At 37.7% G+C, this 10,680-nt stretch overlaps 1 pseudogene; it reads right to left on the bottom strand.

Annotated features, from left to right (window-relative positions):
- Window positions 1-7,055: 7,055 nt before the first annotated feature.
- On the bottom strand, window positions 7,056-10,327 carry LOC145472294 (uncharacterized; annotated as a pseudogene).
- Window positions 10,328-10,680: the final 353 nt, after the last annotated feature.

Below are 10,680 nucleotides of genomic sequence, written 5' to 3' on the forward strand. Positions count from 1 at the left end.
AACAACTGACGCATTTGCCAAAGTCGACAAAGCTTTAGAGGCGTTTTGTATCCTATCAGCAAGCAGCTGATAGGAGATTTATGGAGGCAGAGAAGGCACGTGAAAGAAGAGATGAAGAAAGGGAGGAGAAGAGAAGGAAAGAAGATCAGGAGTTTCTGTTAAAACTGGCGCAGGTACTTCAAAAGTAGATTCAATACGTTTTTGTACTCATGCCTGCGTCACTTTCAGCTAGATCTTCTATCCGTTATCAGTTATTTTTTCGGCGTCATTTGTGTTAAAGCCTAAGGAGTTGAACTTCATATCAACATCAGATCATCATCAGGCAACATGTACTAATTCTGATGGTTAGCCGGTTAAATTTCCTATGTAAGCTTTTATGCTGTACATTTTTACTTGTTTATTCTTGTCTATTTCCTATATCATTTGTTGACCAATTTTGATGAATTTATCTATAATGAGTATTTCGTAGTTTTTAACTTTATGAATTTATTTTCTTCAGAGATATTAGCATATTTTTGCTATCAGGAAATTCGAAGTAAATTGATTTGATGACATAATTTGAGGCCCTTTTTTTAAAATAATTTATTCCAGTGTGTATTAAAGAATTGACAGCTGAATAAATAAAAGTTTGTTAATCAAGCAATGATTTTCTCTTTTTATTTTTAAATTGCTTGAGAAATATTATATAAAGCTAGAATTGTTCTGAGGTCACGTGAAGTTCAATTAATAGCTGAAATGGTCACAATCTGACATGTTTTACCTTGTGTCTGGGCTTGAGAATATGAGGCATAATGAAATCAAACATGCAAGGGGAAATTGAGGAAACACAGATTGAAATAAATATATGCAAAATGATTATGGAATGAACTTACATTTCTGTTTTGCTTCAAGCTGGGGTGAAAATCATATTTAACAATACATGTATGCTGTAGCAGTAAGTATAAATTTCTTGTGCACCCACAGTACCCAAAACTCAACAGTGGTTATTGGTGTTGTCTCTTTCTAAATTAACCAAGACTCCTTGTTGTTTTTTTTCTTTCATAATTAATAATTGTTATGTAGAAATTAATACTTGCTACTGGATAGATTTTTGCCTTGCAAACTTCAAACCACTCTCACTTTGCTAGTGTAAAATTCAAGGAACAAGGATCTCATGGAAAAAATAATTTAATATTTAACTCAAAATAAATCAAATTTGTTTCTGTGGTTCATCCAGTTGTCCAAAGCAAGAAGTATGGAGAGGGGTTTGTACAGGTTCTGGAAAACCAGGAAAGTCCTGAAATTCTGTGGCATTTTTCGGGACTGGAAAGTCTTGGAAAAAGACTACTGGTCCTGGAAAAGTCTGATAATTTATTAAACTCAACTAGTAAAAATGCAAAACAGAAAATAGTTGTCTGCAGTGTTGAGATCTTGAATTAATGTGAATTTTGGAGTTCTGGAAAAATCAATCTGAGTCCTGGAAAAGTCCTGCAAATTGGTTTCTGAAAACAGGTACGAACAATGTGTGAATAATTTTGTAGCCTCAGTGATACAACTGCATGTATAATAGAGAACTTTGGGGTTTATTTTAAAAGGTCTAAACAAACTTCTTTGGCGTATGAACTTTCTTTTCACTTGTCACTGATCAGGTGAACAAGTTGAATGAAATTAATGACATTAATGCCAGTGGAAGCCAATGATGTTGTTAAGTGATTACGTGTAGATCCTCTTGGTAATCCAAACTGAACCCCTAAGTTAAAAAGTTCTGATATTTTTTTTCTCTTTCCTTCAGTAAATTTGTATCATTTTACAGCTAATGCTCAGATAGGAAAATAACTAGCACTTAAATTTACTAACAAAATAACTAGGAAAACAACTAACGCTTAAATTTATCCTATGAGAACATGTGGTAGGTATGGCCAAATTGACATGTGTAATCAAATAATAACAAGTAAAATTAACTAAATCTACAGGCATTTTATTAGTTCAGTTGAAAGTATTTCCTAATTTCATGTGTAATAACCTTTTGATTACCTTCTAATGTCAGGGATAACAAATTACAATCATAGTGTTTTTCACTTGTTTATATGATCAAGAGTGTAATATTAGATGTAAAATTATAAATTTATGCTGATATTTTGCATCAAAATTAAGGAGTAATTTGTCACCCATGGTATAACAGTAATAGATTACAAGAAGTGAAACAAATTTCACCTTGAAAAGTACAAGGTATTTTAATATTTATCAAATGGCTTTCAGCTTTACAATCAGTGACAATAAAGGGTGTAATTTCATTTTCTGCTGCTTCTTAAGCAAATAATTATACATTGGCTTCAAAGGTATTTCTGAGATTATTTATAACGTACAGACTTAAAAAAGCTACAGTTCCTGTTTGAACTTAGCAGCCCATCTGGCTGATGCAGTCCAAAAAAGGCTAAATCTTGTTATTATTATATGTGCATTGTGACATCCTTGAAGGTGTATAATGTATGTTGATATTTTTAAGGTACCAAATTTTGGGAACAAACACCTGATTTTTATGAAACAAACCTAATTACAAATGGGACAGTACATGACCCTGGTGGAGGATTGCCCAGACAAAAATCTTTACTTACAATATTTACATACCTATTTACACTATATACATAAGGGGAAAAGTAAGCATGTACATCACTTGTGTGTGTGTTTGAGATGCAAGCTTTGTGATAGATTATTTGCTTTTGAGGGGTGCATTATACCTGGCACAAAATAGGCGTGAAATTTTTCATAAAGTTTTTCAGCGTGTATTAAAAAAAGCTCTTAATAGCATCTCTTATTGCTATGGCATTAATGTTCTGCCTTTGGTCTGGATCACCTGGCAAAACTCCAACATGAATATTGACACCATTGAGCCACTGGTCATCGAAGAACTCGTGCAGGTTCTCACAGTAATTGTGTAAAACACAGCAAGCGGCAATAACATTGCAGGAGTTTTCAACATTTAAGTCTAGTCTCTTACTGATACTCCTGAACCTCCCCTTCAATCGACCAAAGGCATTTTCAACCACCACTCTCGTCGTGCTATGTTTGATATTGAAAGTGCTTTCATCCGGGGTCAAATTTCCACGATCTGTGTATGGTTTCATCAGCCATTCGCTGAGGGCGTAAGCTGAGTCACCTAATATCAGAGGAGGAACTCGTACACCAGATATCATCACCGACATGTCGGGCGGGAGGAAAGTTCGACCGCAACACAGAGCAAACAGTGGAGAGTTTTTAAAAACGCGTGCATCGTGCACTTTACCCGGCCATCCGACACAGATATCTAGAAAACGATAATCAAAATCCACTAGGCCTTGAAGGATTAACGAATGGAATCCTTTCCGATTAATGTAGTCATCCGGACTTTGCTCAGGACCAATTATGGGGACATGGCAACCATCGACTGCGCCAACTACCTGCGGAAACCCCGCGCGACTTTCAAAGCCATCGATCTTTTCTCGTACCTCCTGTCGACTTCGGGGAACGTAAATATATCTGGGGAGAAGAATTCTCACAATCACCTCACATACCTGCTTTACAATACCACAAACAGTGGATTTCCCAACACCAAATAGGTTTGCGATCGTTCTATACTGTGCAGTGTCCGCAAGCCAATATAATGTTATCGCCACTCGATGACGCACTGCAATGGCTTTTCTAAAGTTTGTGTCCCTTTTCAAAATATGTGGGGAAAGTTCCACACACAGACGATTGAATGCTTCTTTGGACATTCGGAAGTTCTCCACCCAGTCTCGTTCATTCCAACCCTGGTACGTCTCTTCCCAAAACAACTTCGACCTTGGTTTGGTCCAGACACGACGAACAGGTAAATGCGTGAAAACATATCGAGTGAGAAACAGAAAAAACAAGGAGGAAACGAGACGTCTGCGACGAAGATAACGACAAAGTCGTCTCTCTGCAATCCGTTCTTGGTTTTGAGTAATTTTGCGGGTTTCTTTTAGCCGTGACTGCCATAACGAAGAGAGAACACTGCGATCAAACCCATTGACCGCCATTTTGTTTACAAATTTTAATTGGCAACATTTACCATCAAAATGAGGCTACGCAGAACGTAAACGCGTCTTTGGTGTGAACAGTTCTTCAATTAAACATGTTTTGTAAAACCGAGTTTTATGAAACTTCGTTTAATTAAACCTGGTTTAGTTGGTGTGAATGGGGTATTAGTCTTAGTCTTAGTCTTTGTTTTAGTCTTAGTCTTAGTCTTAGTCCTAGTATTAGTATTATTCTGAATAAACCCTCACTGCATTGTATTGCTTTGTATTATATTTTATATCATGCCATAGAAAATAATCCAATAAAAATACAGGAAAGCCGTTATATTTCCGACGGTATTACATTCAACCTTCCTATCGTGCGCCGCGCGTAAAAAGCAGTGATTGTGTGTTGACCAATAGTTATGCACCGCTCTCACGTGATATGCCTTGGAAGGAAACAAATAAAATATCTACAATGCGAAAATAAAACACCAGATATTTATACACCAGATACAACTACGCTTTTCTAGAATTGATAAATAAGCGCGCGAGCCAAAACAGGCAACCAAATTTATACAAGAAGTCCTAACAGGCAGCCTTGATGAACAAAGAATGTGTGCAAACCCTGTCATTGAACAAGCGTATGCTAAATCTGGCTATTATATTCAAATAACTGCATTTTCTCTTCGAGAAACTTTGCAGTTAATTTTGAATATCAATTGGATCGACTCGACTCGGACAAAGGTGGCTCACCTCGACCTTTCGATCACCCACCATCCCCAATTTAATCAGCTTATGATTCTCATCATCAACCATTTAGACAAATGGCACGGGTGATATAACTATTCTGACCAGCATAACTTAGGCTGGAGAACTCTTAAAAAACTGTTTTTTCTTTCTTTTTTAAAAAAAGTGTATTTCAATTCATCGCTCGTACACTCTTTTTTTTTTTTTTTTTTTTTTTGCTAGCCTAATAACTTCAGTTTTCTCGATGAAAATGACTAATTAAAGGTCAATTTTCCTCCCTTTATTTAGAATAACTTCCCACTCCAAGTAAACATTTATGCCAAGAAATATGGGATCAGTTTTTGTTTCTGGGCAACCGACCTCGATTCTGAAAAACTGTCCTCGGAAAAAAAATCTGTCTTCGGTTACAGAATGTACGGTCGGTAAACTGTCCTCGGTTGGTGTCCACGTAACGTCCACGGTATTAACCGGGCTTGGGATTCACGAACCGACTTCATTTTATAAACCTTACAGGGGGTTGCCTTTATCCGACCTCGGTTATGTGTTGTTTCATAACCGTGTATGGTTTCCAGATAACGTCCACGGTGATAACCCCCGACCCTAGAGAATACACAAACCGTATTCGGTTTTGATTTTACATTAAGCCGAGCTCGGTTGTGAATGCATTCATGACCCAACTCGGTTAATTATCTTGACCGTACACGGTTTTTTCTTTTTTTTTTTAATTATACCGAGCTCGGTTTTGGACCGTGTCCCGGCGATCTGAGTTCATGGCCCTAGCCTAGTCCGGCTGTGTGGTTTTAGCCTGACCCCCCCCCCCACCCCCCTCCAAACCCTTCCACGTAGCGGTCCGGTTAGGTGGTCTCTGACTGCATCTACCCCCACCCCCCCCCCTCCTCCCCCAAAAAACAGTAAAAAACCTTGTTTTTTTTTTTTTATAAATTTCCATTTTCTTTAATAGTATTCACCCGAATTTTTCTTTTCTTTTAATTTTTACTCAGGTTGCAAAAGAGGCCGGATACTTGATATGTTGGTCTTGCCTTATAAATTTGATGAAAGTAACGCGAAACTAGCTTATGTTTTAAAACAACTTTATTTATTTGTCTCGACCTATTTTATGTTATATTTTACCATTTGTAGGTCCATAAAGCACATGCCAGTTGTATAATTGATTTCGTTCGACTGAATTTTACAATCACACCTTTATAACAATTGATTTTCATTAATTCACCCTTTTGCTAATGCTGGCTCCAGTCCCTTGTAGGGGCAAAATATGATCTATTAACGAATTAATGAAGCCATTTTTGGCCGAGTGATCACTTTTTGCCCCCACAAGGAAATGGAACTGGAAAATATTTACATTAGCAAATTGGCCTATTTAATCTTCGATCAATTCAACGCATTGCTTCGTTTTTGATTTGCATGTCATTAGCTTTTGTTTCTCTACTACCCCTAACTTTGCTAAAACAATAAATTTTCTTACGTACCTCTTTATCATTAATTTGTTTGAAATGTTGGAGACTGGAAGTTACGTAATTTTTAGGAAAAAAAAGGAATAAATCCAGTTGCATTCGCAGTCGCGTCGTCCTCACTGCTTAAGCTCCCAGTATTAGTCAACACAACTGGAACGTCACAAATTTAACAAATTGACGTCAGTTTTTTATGCGTTTGATGATAAATTGCGTCATAACACTGTCAAAGTGGTTCCCCAGTAAACGTTGACAATGTTATGACGAAATTTATCATCAATAAGAGGACAGACGCATAAAAAAACTGACGTCATTTGTTTTGTACATTAACAAGACCCCAGAATGGTCAAATGCCAGGAATAAATGAGGGGAAAAGACGCCATTAACTTACCCTAAACAACGTGAATTTTATTCATAATGACGCGAACATTGTCAATAGCTTTTCGCGGTCTTTGATTGGCAACTAAAAACAGTCCATAAAATTTCATTGGTTAAAACGTTGGCAGTTTGACAGCTCGAAGCTGAACTTGAAAGCTTTTGTACATTAAAAGTTTATCCGTCTGTACTCTTGTTGATGAAGAAAATGAACCAATCAGAGCTCGAGAAATTAGACAGTTATTGTAAAAATTTAATTGTCTGAAATTTAAACTTTCGATAGCTCGCCTTCGTATTATTATTTTTTTTTTGGTCCATTCCTTACATGACCGTGAAAGTTATGTCATTGTGATTGGCTGTGAACAAGCCAATTTATCGTTCGCAATTTTCTCAGTCACATAATTAATGTTTCAACTCTATTAAAAGGCCAAAATGGATAGTTACCGCTTAAAAGGGTTGAGCTGAATAGAGTTTAAAACAGTATAAAAGACCTTATCGGGACTTTGATTACTGGCCGCCTAATAGGGGTGGCCGTTTTTTAGACTTAATAATGATTTGAATGTAATTTGTTGTTTTAGTTAATTGTTACTTCTTAGGGATGAAAAAAAATTTCAAGGTAAGTCCATAAATCAAGATTTTGGTACTTCTAAGGGATTATGTTCAACTTTTTTTTTCACAAGCAACCCCGTTCTTTCTTATGAGATTCCCACCCGGGTGGTTTTTACCGTGCTTTGCAGTTAGTATAAGTTTAAAGTACCGGAATATCGGTTGGAAACTGTAGCGGGAAAATGGCAAGGAAATTGCGCATAATTACTTGATAGTTGCCCCCTCTCCATTGCCGCCACATTCTCTCGTCCAGGTAGGATTGTAGATCTTCTCTGCGCAGCCCCTTTCTCCTTTTCTGCCCCAGTTTCAGCTGACTCCACGCGGATTCCACCTCCTGTGTGTGCACGCCTGTTCGTGGATCCACAAAATTGTGAGCGTGCACAACAACTCGGTACCTATTGACATGGGGCAAAAGTTGCAGTCTTCTGTATGCGCCCCAATCATCGCTGTGCACTTCTGTACCTGGCAGAAGGCATCTTTGAATGATGGGCAGAAGAGTTGCCGCATTCCTTCTATCCACCACTTGGAAATAGCCTCTTGCGGGACTATACTCGCATTAGACTATGCCAAACACCCACGAGTCACGAGCAGCCCTCCTTCCCCTGTTGTACTGCAAAGATATTAGTAATGTTACCAGGAGCCATAATTGTGATGTTACTTGATTATTTGTTTCTTATAAGGGCGATATTGCAAAAGATGGCATAGTTACTAAGCCAGAAAACAGCATCATAGCTGTCATTTTTTATGTATTCTAGTAAACTGCGCATTATAGTACACTGTGAAATTTATTTTTGTTGGACTTAATTTTCGCGATTGGTTGACTGTATAGACCATAAAAATGAGGTTACTTGAAACGCAAAATATGTCAACTAGAATATGTGGCCTTCAACCGTAAAATCTGTGACCTTATGAGTTGTCTATCGTACGTGTGCGGAGTTTAGCTCTACTAAAAGAGTTGAGACCATAAAAGTACATGGTCACTTTGTTAAATTTACCAAATTTCTCCCAGAATGACTCAGTACAGTACCGTTTTGAAATATAGCTTTGCAAACTATTCCATTCATTATTTTGACTCTTTCGAGAAATTTTGCAAATTTTCAAGATAATCATTTATCAAATATTTAAATCGAATTTTCGAGAAACTTTCCTCTTCGGAGGGTCCTGACGGGGAAAAATTGAGCTGGGATTCTGGTCCACTTCAGTAGCCCCTCGGCAATTTTCACGATATTTTAAGTTTCCGCTCAAACAATTTACAAGAAGGAATTTAATTTCGTTTTGAAAAACATTAGCGAAGTAGAATTAGTTTCACAACGTCAAACCCCGGTTGTTCGAAGGCTTGATAACGCTATCCTTCGGATAAATCGCTATCCAGTGAATAGGCGTTAACTAAATACACCACGCTATTCACTGGATAGTGATTTATTTGGAACAGCCCGTACCCGATGCAATGCAATGATACAGATTAAACGATGCGCTCATTTCTTTTTACATAGCGCTTACCTTTGCTTTGTGGTTAAATTTACTTTCGTCACATTTAACTACAGCACCCGGACCACCAAATGGTATTATTGGACGAGTTTGCAGATCCATGGAACACACATCTTGTAGACGTCTGCATATTCGTGAGACCAAACTTGCTCTCAAATTCAGGGTTCGCAAAATTCTTCTTTGCGAGTCATCCAGAATGAAGTAATAGATGACCTTGAGAAGCGTGACAAGTGGCACCTTTGGAAATTCAGCGAAGAAAGTATTGGTTCGTAAACTCCGTCGTTTTCTGCAACCACTGCATCGCCTGAAGAATATAGATGTTAATTGGTATCAAGGAAGAAGTTTTACACTTCAAAATCAAACGACAGAATCAGTAGAGTTGTCAATTTGTCAATAGTTTGTTAACCTTGACATCTCATCTGTGCGCATCTCAAAAACAACTTTTCCGCTTTCGTTTCACCTTGGCCAAGGAGACATGAGACTCATGCAAGTCAGTTGGTGCTGCATTTTTAATTCAAAAGTTAATGGCGCGCTTAAGTGTTATTTGTTGAAATCTTTTTTTTATTTCGGCTCAGTAAAAACTTAAAATTGGCTTTCTGTGTTTACGGATTTATTAAAGTACCAAAAAGAAAGCGTTCTTATTGTTTGTGGCTGATATTCGATTTTCTTCAGTTTAATTCGGTTAAATTTTACAATACAGCACATCCATACTTTCTCGATACCTATTTTAAGCACAGCGCTTCTGTGATATTAGTAGTTTTTTGCGTGGAAACTGTTCAGATACTGGATTTTCTTGACAAACTGTCACCGCGTAAATCCAAACACTGATTGTAACCCCAGTGCAAACAGTGGGATTTGAGGGAAATACTCCCAAGAAAGCCTGTGCGAAAATCGTCATTTTTGCTCCATACATTTACCACAATTTGTGAAAAGCAATTGCGTATGCGTCGTCTTTGCAAGAATACATTATAACTGAACTTTCGATGCAACTATCTAGCCTTATTCAAAAATCTGTGATGGACAGAGTTTTCCTTTTATAAAACATAATCCCCTGGTTGACCATTTTTTCTCCAGCTTCCGTCGGCTCGCGCGCTAATGAACAGATCCCGAAACTTTGCATCATCTGAGCGCGCACGGTAATGAAACTGTATCAGGGATCCACCTTCACATTTAAGACAACTTAAAAAAACACCCGTACTAGCTTAAGCAAATCTCAATCCTTATCCTTGCCTTATAATTGCATTTGGCCATATTTATGCAGATGGCAACTAAGAGATATTCTGTGGTAGCATCTGTTACTCTCGTGTCATTTTCGCATTATTCGCCGTACTGCCACTTTAATATTACAAGCGAAGCAGCGCATTATATTGCGTGGAATGATCCATGGTGTGTCCAGGCCCTTACATTACGTTCTCACTTAGCTAACAATAAGACCCAACTCATCTTGCTTTTAAGTGCAAGCAAACGACAACGCTTAACTTACCACAGAAATCCATCTACATGGTTACCGGTCCTCTCTGTCAATTCCATTTCACGATTATACTGTGCGCATTGTAGAGGATCAGGTAGTAAATAGTATCTTTGAAGCCACTGTATCACATTCAATGGAGGTTCCCTTTCGAAGTCGTTGAGTTCGCTCAAGTTCATGTCGTTGTGCTATCGAGCTCCGTGCGATTTGGCTCCACTATTGGTGTTTCAATTTTTATCCACGCTACCACACGCCCGCTTATGACCCTTCTATAGACCGAAGTACTGGTCCCGAGGGACCAATTTCTTTTAACATTGCGAACCGACTCCACACTTTATTATTTCGATTTAGTTTTTAATTTAAAAAAGGCGTATGTTTTGCTCTTTTCACTTTTACTTATGGCTGCCTTCACCTCTCAAACCCTGCTGTGAAATAAAAAAACACATCGGTAACAAGGTAAGACAGTCGCGCTTGCAAACTAAAAAAAAAAAATAAAATAAAACAGTTAAATCTAAAACAAAAGAATACGATC

This window comes from Orbicella franksi, unplaced genomic scaffold (genome assembly GCF_964199315.1).
Source record: "Orbicella franksi unplaced genomic scaffold, jaOrbFran1.1 SCAFFOLD_115, whole genome shotgun sequence".
Lineage (NCBI taxonomy): Eukaryota > Metazoa > Cnidaria > Anthozoa > Scleractinia > Merulinidae > Orbicella > Orbicella franksi.